Genomic DNA, 11,219 nt, shown 5'->3' with positions numbered 1-11,219 from the left:
CCCAACCTAGGGATCGAATCTGTGTCTCCTGTAATTCCCACTATATTGTGACCCCTTCTGAGGCAGGATTGTTTATCATCTAAATAGTACAGCACCTGTACAGGTTTAATGATCATTCACTGAATGAATGAATATGACATTAGGGAGATCTGCCTTATGAATGAACTCAGAGATTCATGGAACATTTGTGCTAAAGCACCCCCACATGGCAGGGACCTGTCTGAATGAAGAGGTGCGCTGGCTATATTGATTCCCTGATCCATTTCTGGCCAGGAAAAAAATGTTCTGGAATTAGAAAAATAACACTCCTGTTCATTTAAATTTTCTTTTTCATATCACAGCAAACCTTTGTTTATAAATATGGTGCTGTTGTTTGTTTTAGTTGCTAAGTCATATCTGATTCTTTTGTGACCCCACCAGGTTCCTCCGTCCATGGGATTTCCCAGGCAAGAATTTGGAGTGGGTTGCCATTTCCTTCTCCAGGGGATCTTCCCAACCCAGGGATTGAACCCAAGTCTCCTGCATTGGCAGATGGATTCTTTACCTCTGAGCCACCAGGGAAGCCCAAATATGGTGCTACCTTTCCATAAAACAGAGAGCAGGCACACATCTCTTTCTAGCAGTGGGAGGTGCTGAATCAAACCATTCATGCCCTCTCACCTTTCTTCTGCTAACCAGTTGTGTGATTTACAGGTTGACAAGTATTAAGTAAAAATATCATTTGGGGTGAGCATTTGAGAAAATACTATGATGAAGAGGGCTCTAGTTAAATTAGGCTGAAGTAAAGTGGAACACTTGTTACAGACCAGTGTCAAAAGAAAAGGCTCTCACCATGATGACCAAAGATGAGTCTCCTCTCTGGTCTCTGGCCTCCAACTTGGTTCTCTAGTACTGTAGGGCTGCTCCATAAGTACAAACAAAACTCAGAGCTATCAAGAGGTGGAATGGGTCTGCTCTTCTGACTAGCACTTTTACTAGCATTTGTATAGCATGTGCTGCTTCCAAAACACTTCTACATGCATTTTGTTAATTAATCCTCAGGAAAGAGGTATAACATAGTTGTTAATAATTCATTATATAGACTTTTACCTAGGTTAGAATCTAGGCTTCCTTGTACTTGCTACATGATCTTGGGAGAAATTTAACCTCCCTGAGCCCCAGTTATCATCTTAATAAAGAGGCAATAATAGTACCTATCTCAAAGGTGACTAAGATTAAATAAGATATTGTACATAAAGTATGTGGACAAATGCCTGGTCTATAATAAGTACTTAATAACAGACCCTTGTAAATGATGTAAATAGTATTCTTATTTAAAAGACATCTCCCTGTTTCTGCTGTCCTGGAGAGTTGTTCTGATAGGCAAACCAAGGAAGACCTTCAGAGTCAAGGGCTTACTCTGCACCAGGTCTCAAGTATGTTGGTTCAGAGTCCTGACAGTCTTGATTTAGTCATAGCTCCCACTGACTTGAGTCAGCCTCTGGCCTATGTTAGGACCAAGCTTGTAGTTTCTCCTCATTACATGACTCTCTCCCGCTAGCTCCCTCTGCTATCTCACACCCTGTGGTCCTGGACAGGCAAGACATGATACAGGCCACTGGAGAAAGATGTTTCATAAAGTCAGCCGGGAAGACAGTCTTTCTTAGAGAGACTGTTTTTGGAAAAGAAATTCCTCCTTTCAAGTAAAATAATACTGACTGAAATCACTGGGCTATGCCAGAGACATCAGGGCATCATTATAAGAAAAGCCTTGACTAAGCAATGTTTATAATTTCAGAGTTGTTTGGAGTTTACGGTATAATTTATGCCATGTGTTCTATCATTAACAGTTTTTAAGACCAATCTTTTTTTTTTTTTTTTAATTTAACTGAGTACAAAACACCCACTTGTGACACGGCATCTCCCATAATAAGGAAGACACACTCTTTCATTGAACTGGGAGGTTTCCTTTGGAAACCATTATTTGTTGGTTAGCATTTCCCTTCAGCCATCTAACTGGCTGGAGACAGTAAAAACAACTTAAAGAGTGGAGAGTTCAATTTACTTGCCCAGAACGTGTACTGTGAGTGGTGTCCTAGGCTAGTCTGGTTTGACAGTGGGAGCTTGACTTGATTCACATTCAGGAATCAAGAACACCTCTGTGTTTGAGCAGAGCCTCTGAAGTATCTTTAAAGAAAGTCTTCCAGGCAACAAGGCAGTACTGATCTGTGTGGAGTGCAAGGGAGGTCACAGCTGTGAGGAATTGAGCACTGACTCCCATTGCGGGGCTGCCAGAAGTTTGCTGAGCACACCACAACACAGACCCTTGGAAGGGCTTGGTTCCTTCTCAGAGGTCTGTCTGTTTGAAATATAGGCTGTGTAGAATGAGTAAATCATTAAAGGGAAATAAACTAGTTGAACTTCTAGTGCAGCTTTTAAAAAATCTACCAACAAAATTCTTTGAAAATAAAACCACACACACACACCAACCTCTGCCTTGGTTTCACGGGAGAGGAGTAAGACTTGAAATGCTACTTTTGCGACACTAGTGAAAACATGATTAAATCTACAAAGTGGAACTATTATGGAAGGAAGCTATTTTCTCTGATTTATTTCCACAGTATAGCATGATCTCATTAACTACCAACGGCCCAAACACTTCATGTGCTGATTTTTTGGGCTTCCCAGCTTACATAGGAACTGCAGGCATGAGTAATATGGCTTTGGCTCTGCCAAACATTAGCACTGGGAGTACATGATAACAGACATCCAAATCACAATCTGTCCCCTGAGTCATGCTCAGTGCTTCCCTCCCTTCCATCCATAAGACTTGGTTGCTAAACTCTATCTACCTCCCAGGAAATCCTCTAAGTCTCACCCTCCCTTGCCTGACTTGGAGTCACTACCATGGTCTCTTGAAAGGAGAGTTTCACAGCCTCCTCACTGAGTTCCCCAACTTCTCTTTTGTTTTCTTCTATTCTACTCTCTACACTGCCCCATAATGACCCCTCTAAAAACACAAATCAGCTCATGCCTCACAAGCTCTGATGTCCTGTCACTGATCACAGGATAAAGTTCAAACTCCTTCCAAGAGCCTTTGATGGTCTGGGCATTTATCTGTCTGGGTTCTGTCATTAACTGGTATATGTCCTTAATCTCTTCGAGCCTTAGCCTCCTCATCCATAAATGAGTATAATAATAGTACTGATCTCCAAGGCTGTCAGAGGGGTTCAATGAGATAAGGTAAGTGAAGCCTAAGATAATGGCAGACACAGAAGTGCTAAATGAATGCTATTATCTTTGTACACAGCCCTCAGCAACAGCTTGCAATTCCTGGAATAGGCTACAATGTTTCATATCTCAGTGACCTCATTCCTGTTGTATTTATTAACTGATGTATCAACTGATTATTCACTCATCAGGTATTTAGTGACCACCTACACATGCCTGTGGCTTCAGCACCAACAACTGATTGAGTGCGGAAGATATGACAATGAACAAGACAGAACAGCTACTAGCTCTCCTGAAGTTTACATTCCAAAAGTGAGGATCCAGACAATAAAATATTTTTATAAACAAACTCAATATTTTAATGCATTTAGTATTATTTAATACTAAATAAATAAATATGAAATATCAAACATAGTTTGATGCTTGAAGACAGTAAGGGTAATGGAGTTGGTGGCAGGTTGAACTAACTCTTCTTGGCGATCAGAGCAGGTCTCTCTGAGACAATGACAAGGAACTCGGAGGCAATGAAGTCACTCTAGTCCAAGAAACAATGTTTAATCAAAGTAAATGCCAAATATACATATAAATTATTGGGTTGCATATTTTTTTTACAAATAGAGTTTGCTAAATGAACTTAAGCATAACTTTCCATTTCAAGAAGGTATCCTGAGTGTTTCAATTTAAATTGAATAGAAACCAGGGTTTGAAACATTTTCCAGCATTTCTAATTCTGAAGTCATTTAGTGATTTCTTCTGCCATGGGCATTATGCTACATCTTAAAGAAACAATGAAAAAAATACTGTCATGGATAAGAAAAAAGACAATCAAAGTACAGAATAAGAATTATATGCAAAGTGCTAAAGGGCACAGAGGAAGAGGTATAAGACTTTGGCTTGGGAAACTGATTGGAAGAAGAGTGGGTTTGAATCGATGATGAGTTCCATTTTGAACATGTAAGCTTGAGGCGACTGTAAAAAAAATAGAGTATATATGTTGAATAAAAGCTTCAATGTGCAGATTTAGAGTTGTCTTGTTGCCAAAGATCTGTGAGTTATCAGCATGCATATATGTGGCAGCTGAAGTCATGGAAATGAAAAAGATTGCTAACAGAGTGGCTGCAGAATGAGGAGAAAGCTAGGACAGACATTTAAGAATCAAAAGGAGGAGGAGAAATATCTGGAAGAGTTAGAGAAACAGTAATGTAAAGGAGATCAGTCCTGGGTGTTCATTGGAAGGACTGATGCTGAAGCTGAAACTCCAGTACTTTGGCCACCTCATGAGAAGAGTTGACTTATTGGAAAAAGCCCTGATGCTGGGAGGGATTGGGGGCAGGAGGAGAAGGGGACGACAGAGGATGAGATGGCTGGATGGCATCACCGACTTGATGGACGTGAGTTTGAGTAAACTCCGGGAGTTGGTGATGGACAGGGAGGCCTGGCGTGCTGCGATTCATGGGGTCGCAAAGAGTCAGACACGACTTGAGTGACTGAACTGAACTGAACTGAACGTGCTGTCATAGAGACCAAGACAGAGTTTCAAGTTGAAGGGAGTACCTGCTCTGTCAACTTCTACAAAGACATCAAGGAAGATGAGAATTTGACAACAGTTAGACACAGGCAAGGGCAGTAGAGGTCGAGAAGAGGCAGAGTGGATGGTAATGAACTGGAAACAATGAGAGAGAATAACAGTGTGGGGAACTGTAATGAATATTGGAAAGACTGAGATCCAGAGAGGTGAATGGTGGGCATTTCTGATAGACTTATTTGGTAGAATCCAAGCAAGTGTGTAGATTTCACCTCTATCCAGGAGAATTCAATCAGTAAAACTAGTTCTAGTATGAAATAGAAATCTTAGCTTGGCACCAAGCCTATAGACCACTTCTGCACCTGCCCTTTTCTCCCATAATGTAAACACTACTGTTAATGGGCACTTCCATATGCCTGGCATCATGCATGGGCCTTCTGTAGATTTGGTCTTTGTGACTTGCCCACCTCTGGATACTCTAGTAAGTATAAAGTTCAGACACATTTTTTAAAAGTTCTTTGAAATAAACAAAAGAGACTAAAATCAGAAGCCAAATACTCATCAGAAGATGCTTTGATATAAATTATTTTCATGTAGAACCCAGTTTCCTTTTTAGTGCTGTGCACATATTTGAAATATCACACCAGGCCTGCCCTTTCAAGGCCCAAGTCACCAGTCTTGCCCCCTGCCAGCATGAAAATTGCCCCACTATGTTGCCTTCATCCTGAAGATGGCTATGAGGCTGCTGCTGTCTCCACTTTGGAGGAACAACATGCAACAGCAGAGAGTGAGCATCAACCTGGAGACTGAAGCATGACTCAGTCTGATTGCATTTCAAATCCTAAACAGATGAAACATCTACATGATCTGCTAGCAAGACCCTAACTCCAATGTGTATCACCCTTCACAGCCTCAATTTCCAACTGCTAAATGAAAGGGCATTGGGCACCACCTACATTTGTATACGGGTATTTTTGAGTGCCACTGTAAATGCCATGAAATTCTATTTATACTTCATAATCACATACAATGCTCAGTGTAATTTATATGTAGAGAGTGTTTACTTTGAAAAAAGAAAGCTAATGATTTTGTTTGATTACATCATGCAGTTTAGAAAAATTTTCCAACAGTCAGTAATCCAGTGCACTTTTAATTTAGTCTAACACTACCTACTTTTATTCAGATATGTTCTTTCAACATGGGTTAGTTAAAAATAGAATTTTTATCTGAGATGTATATTTGACGTAGGTCTCAATGACTTTATGAAAGGGAAAAAAAAAAAAACAAAAAACCTCAGTGACAGCCCATTAAACATTTAAACCAAAAGATAACAGACCAAAAAAATGAAGTCATATTCAGTGTAAAGGAGTGTACAGGCCAGGTTCAGAGGAGTGTGCTATTTTATCTAGTGTGCACAAATTCAGTCACTGCAAAGCAAAAAACTTCTGTTCATTTAAGATTAGATAAATACCATTAAATAGCACTACTTGGTAGACAAACTCTTAAGTTCAGTTCAGTCGCTCAGTCGTGTCCAACTTTTTGCAGTCCCATGAACTGCAGCATGCCAAGCTTCCCTGTCCATCACCAAGTCCCAGAGTTTGCTCAGACTCAAGTCTATCAAGTCAGGGATGCCATCCAACCATCTCATCCTCTGTCATCCCCTTCTCCTTCTGCCATCAATCTTTCCCAGCATCAGGGTCTTTTCCAATGAGTCCGTTCTTCGCATCAGGAAAGTATTGGTGCTTCAGCTTCAGCATCGGTCCTTCCAATGAACATTCAGGACTGATTTCCTTTAGGATTGACTGGTTTGATCTTCTTGAAATTCAAGGGATAGGAATAACTCTTAAGGGATGATTTTTATAAATTGAGGCTTTGAGAGGACAAAGGAATCTTCTTTTCTAATAGAAAAGTTTTTAAATGCTCATTTTGACAAAACCATTACAGATAGCCTTTTACTTCTTTATTCCAAAAGAATCTATAGTAGGACCCACGCACCAACTGGACAGAATAAAAGTAAATAAATATGAGACAGATTTACAAGGAAAACTAAGAAAGAACAGTTGATACTCTGCTTTTTCAGATGACCTGCATAAAATAATTCACGTTTCTACAAGTCTGAGGCCTGAAAAAACTGTCAGATATACAGGACTCAGGAGACACTGACAGCAAATCAACTTGAAGGAAAGAGCAGAGCCACACGGCTAACAAGACTTCAGGAAAGAAGAAGCCTCATAAGTTAGATAGTCTGACCACCAGCAACATGATTTTGGTTGGATGCTACAGCCTTCTGACACAGTCTGCTGTATTTTCTTCCTTTTCAAGCCACTAGATACTTCCTACAAACATTAGGGTGGTGGTATTCTAACAAACCTACACCACAGTTCTGTAATCTGCTCCCTGGCCTAGAAGAATTTGAAGCCTCTCTGTTCCCAGAGTTCCTACCAGAAAGTTCACATCTTCCTGAGAAGTGAAAAAGGAAACAGGGAATGCCTATTATACTCTGGGCACTGTTAGGTATATCTTCTCATCTAATCCACATGGCAACCTTGTAAAGTGTTGTTATCTGCATTTTACAAATGCAACCTCAGTCTCACAGACATTAACCAAGGTTACACAGCTAGTGAAATTAGTGGCAGAGTCTCAATATGACTATAGTATGGCTCCTTACAAAAGGTTTCCTGGTGACTCAGAATGGGCCTGAGAACTCACATTTCCCAGATATCTTCAGGGACCGATCAGGTTCAGTTCATTCTCTGTGGACTCAGCCACAGGAAAGACCTGCCCTTTGTGAACCCCAAGACAGAAACTATGGCTTGGTGCAAATACGAGGGCAGTAGTCACTAGCAGGTTCCCCAGGAGAAGCACAACTGCTTCCTCACTGCTCAGTGTTATTAATAAGAAACATCCCTGAAAGAAAAGAAAGAGGAAAAGGCAAATATAAGTGACTGCTAAAAATACACTGGCAAACTATGCACAAAGAAAAAACATAGCTACTATATTAATATTAGACTAAAGAATTAAAGAAGAAAAAGGACACTATGAAATGAAAAGTAACACTCACAACCACAATACAATATTTTCCCCCAAATATTGAAAATAAGGGCTACTTGAGAAACATGGTAATATAGATATATATGAGACAGATAAACACATAGAAATAGCTACATAACAAAGAAGACAAATTCTTCCAATTGTGATATTTAATTGTGTGCTTGGCTACAATAACGTGAATACGCCACTGAAAATATTTTTTCTAGGCCTTACTTCCTGATTATAGTCCAATAAAGTAGAAACCAACAATAAAAAAAGGAATAAAACTTAACTACTAGAAACACTTAAGTAATCTTGCTGTTGCTGCTGCTAAGTCACTTCAGTCGTGTCTGACTCTGTGCAACTCCATAGACGGCAGCCCACCAGGCTCCCCCGTCCCGGGGATTCTCCAGGCAAGAACACTGGAGAGGGCTGCCATTCCGTTCTCCAATGCATGCATGCATGCTAAGTCGCTTCAGTTGTGTCCAACTCTGTGCAACCCTATGGGCAGCAGCCCACCAGGCTCCTTTGTCCATGGGATTCTCTAGGCAAGAATACTGGAGTGGGTTGCCATTAATCTTAAGCCAAAGTAAAAACAAGTCATTTAGAGAGTAACAAAGAATCATTTCATATTAAAACTTACGAGATATGTCTAAAGCTAAATTCAGATGGAAACTTGAAAATTTCATTTGAAACTTATTCCTTCAATAATTTTATTATCAAAATAAAGACTCTAATTAAATGGCTTAACTTTAAATATTAGAAAAATACCAAAATAAACCAATGGAAAGCAGGAAACATAAATTAATAAGGATAAAATATTAAAATAACAAAACAGAAAATAACAAAAAGAAAATAAAAAATGAAAAGACCCAGTCTCATTAAAAAGACAAAACAAAACACGAGATTAGCAGTGAGATAGATACTGAATAGATTTTAAAAACTATAAAAGAATATTATGTGTGACTATATAACAAGCAATTTGAAAGTCTGGAAGAATCATATGATTTTCTATAAAAAAATATAAAGTGCGAAAGTTGTTCCAAGAAAAGGTGAAAAAAAAACAAAACCCTGATATAACCATATACCACTAGATTAGAAAGACAAAGACTTTCCAAAAGACAAAAAAGATATGCCACAGAAGTATGTACTAAGACCAGATGGTTTTGCAATTGGATTCTATTTAATCCATCAAAACAGGTAATACTTATATTATTCATGTCATTCCAAGTCACAGAAAAAGCTTGTAAACTCCCTGATTCATTTTAGGGAGTTAGCATAACTATAATCTTAAAACCTGATAAAAACAGTACAAACCATAGAATTAGTTATTGAAAAATGAACTCAAATCTATAAAAAGGATCAATGGGAACTATATTTGCAACAAATATATAAGAATAATGTCAAGATCCCACTATCTAACTGCTAACCATGGTGCTGAGACAAGTTAGGTGGAAGCACTCCATACAGTCTGAGTAGGAAATCCTGGAATCAAACCAGGAGACCTGACTAGGGTAAATACTGGAGTGTTGCTAAGATGAAATGGAGAAACCAAACTGCAATCAAAAGATTCAGTTATCACCGGGAACACACTAAGTCTGAAGGGAACTTCTGGACAACCATATACAATATATACGTCCATTCTTTCTTAGATTATATTCACATATAAGTCATTACAGACCACTGAGTAGAGTTTCCTGTGCTATACAGTAGGTTCTAATTTAATCATCTATTTTATATATAGCAGTGTATATATGTCAATCCCTTGGGGTTCCCCTATGGTTCAAGCAAACAATCTACCTGCAATATAGGAGACATAGGAGACTCGGGTTTGATCCTTGGATCAGAAAGACCCCCTGGAAGAGGAAATGGAAACCTACTCTACTATTCTTGCCTGGAAAATTCCATGGACAGAGGATCCTGAAGGGCCACAGTCTATAGAGTCATAAAGAGTCGGATACAACTGTGAGACTGAGCACACACACACACACACACACATATATGTTAATCCCAATCTCCCCATTTATCCTTCCCCCAACTCCTTCCCACTTGGTAACCATAAATTGTTTTCCACATCTGGACCCTATTTCTGTTTTTTTTGTTGTTGTTATTTAGTCACTAAGTTGTATCCAGCTCTTTGCGACCCTGTGGACTATAGCCCACCAGGCTCCTCTGTCCATGGGATTTCTCCAGGCAAGAATACTGGACTGGGTTGCCATTTCCTCCTCCAATAAGTGATATCACACGATATTTGTGTTTGACTTACTTTATTCAGTATGACAGTCTCTAGGTCCATCCATGTCACTTTAGTATCTAAGATTACATTTTTATATATAGTTTAATACCATTAAAAGATCATTAATCAAGTAAAAAGAAGCTGTTGAAAAGTCTTGGTGGAGTAGCATTAAAAATATTTTACATGTAGCCATGGAGATATATGAATCAATTCATATAAATTTATCATAAAAAAAAAAAACTCTACTTAGAAAAAGAGAGACCTCCATCTTATTTGACCTCATCAGCAATATTCTCACATAATTTCAGGATCTTCAGGTAAAGTTAGAAGCTACTAATACAGCAGAAGACAACTACTACATATTAACTGTTCAATACTCCACAGACATAATTTCCTATCTTCCACGGGTCTGATAAATCAGCCCAAGATAAGAAATCCCTAAATAAATACTACTTGATGCAAAACAAAGTTGTACTTATATCTTAACTGCAGTACTTCCTTTTTTTGCTAAATTTGGGGGAAAAAAACACAAAAGATTTTAGCTCCACTCCGCAAATGGAAGAAATACTTAAGACTTGTCAACATATGTGACTTACTGATATTTAACTAATTTAAATGATAAAATCTATCCTCACAACTAAACAGGAATCTCTTTAAAAATCTGTCAAGATAATAATATAGCACAGCTCAGGGGAATACAGCCATTATTTTGAAATAACTTTAAATGAATATAATCTATAAAAATATGGGATCACCATGCTGTACACATGGAGCTAACATTATCCTGTAAATAAACTATACTTCAATTTCAAAATAAATAATGCAAAAAATGGAAAATATTAAAATCTATAAATATGGAGCACTACAAAAGACTGATTTTAGTAGGGAAAATTCAAATATGCTTTATATATTAAAATTTTTATTCATTGATAATGCTATTATAGTTATTTTTAGAAGATGTCTGCTCTGAGATGACATGGACTGAAGTATTTTGGGGTAGAGTGTCATGATGGCTTCTTCTTGCAAGCGGTTCAATAGCAACAACAAATGGGAGGATATAGCAAAATATTTAAAAGTGGTGACTGTATGTGAAAGGCATATGGGTTCTATTGTACCAATTTTTCAACTTTTCCAAAGAGTTGTATTTTTTCAAAATGAAATATAAAAGAAGAAATGTGATTACAGAAAATTATCCGCCTTTGTCTCTTCTATCTTAGT

This window comes from Dama dama, chromosome 20, assembly GCF_033118175.1.
Source record: "Dama dama isolate Ldn47 chromosome 20, ASM3311817v1, whole genome shotgun sequence".
NCBI lineage: Eukaryota > Metazoa > Chordata > Mammalia > Artiodactyla > Cervidae > Dama > Dama dama.
This window is presented reverse-complemented; position numbering follows the sequence as displayed.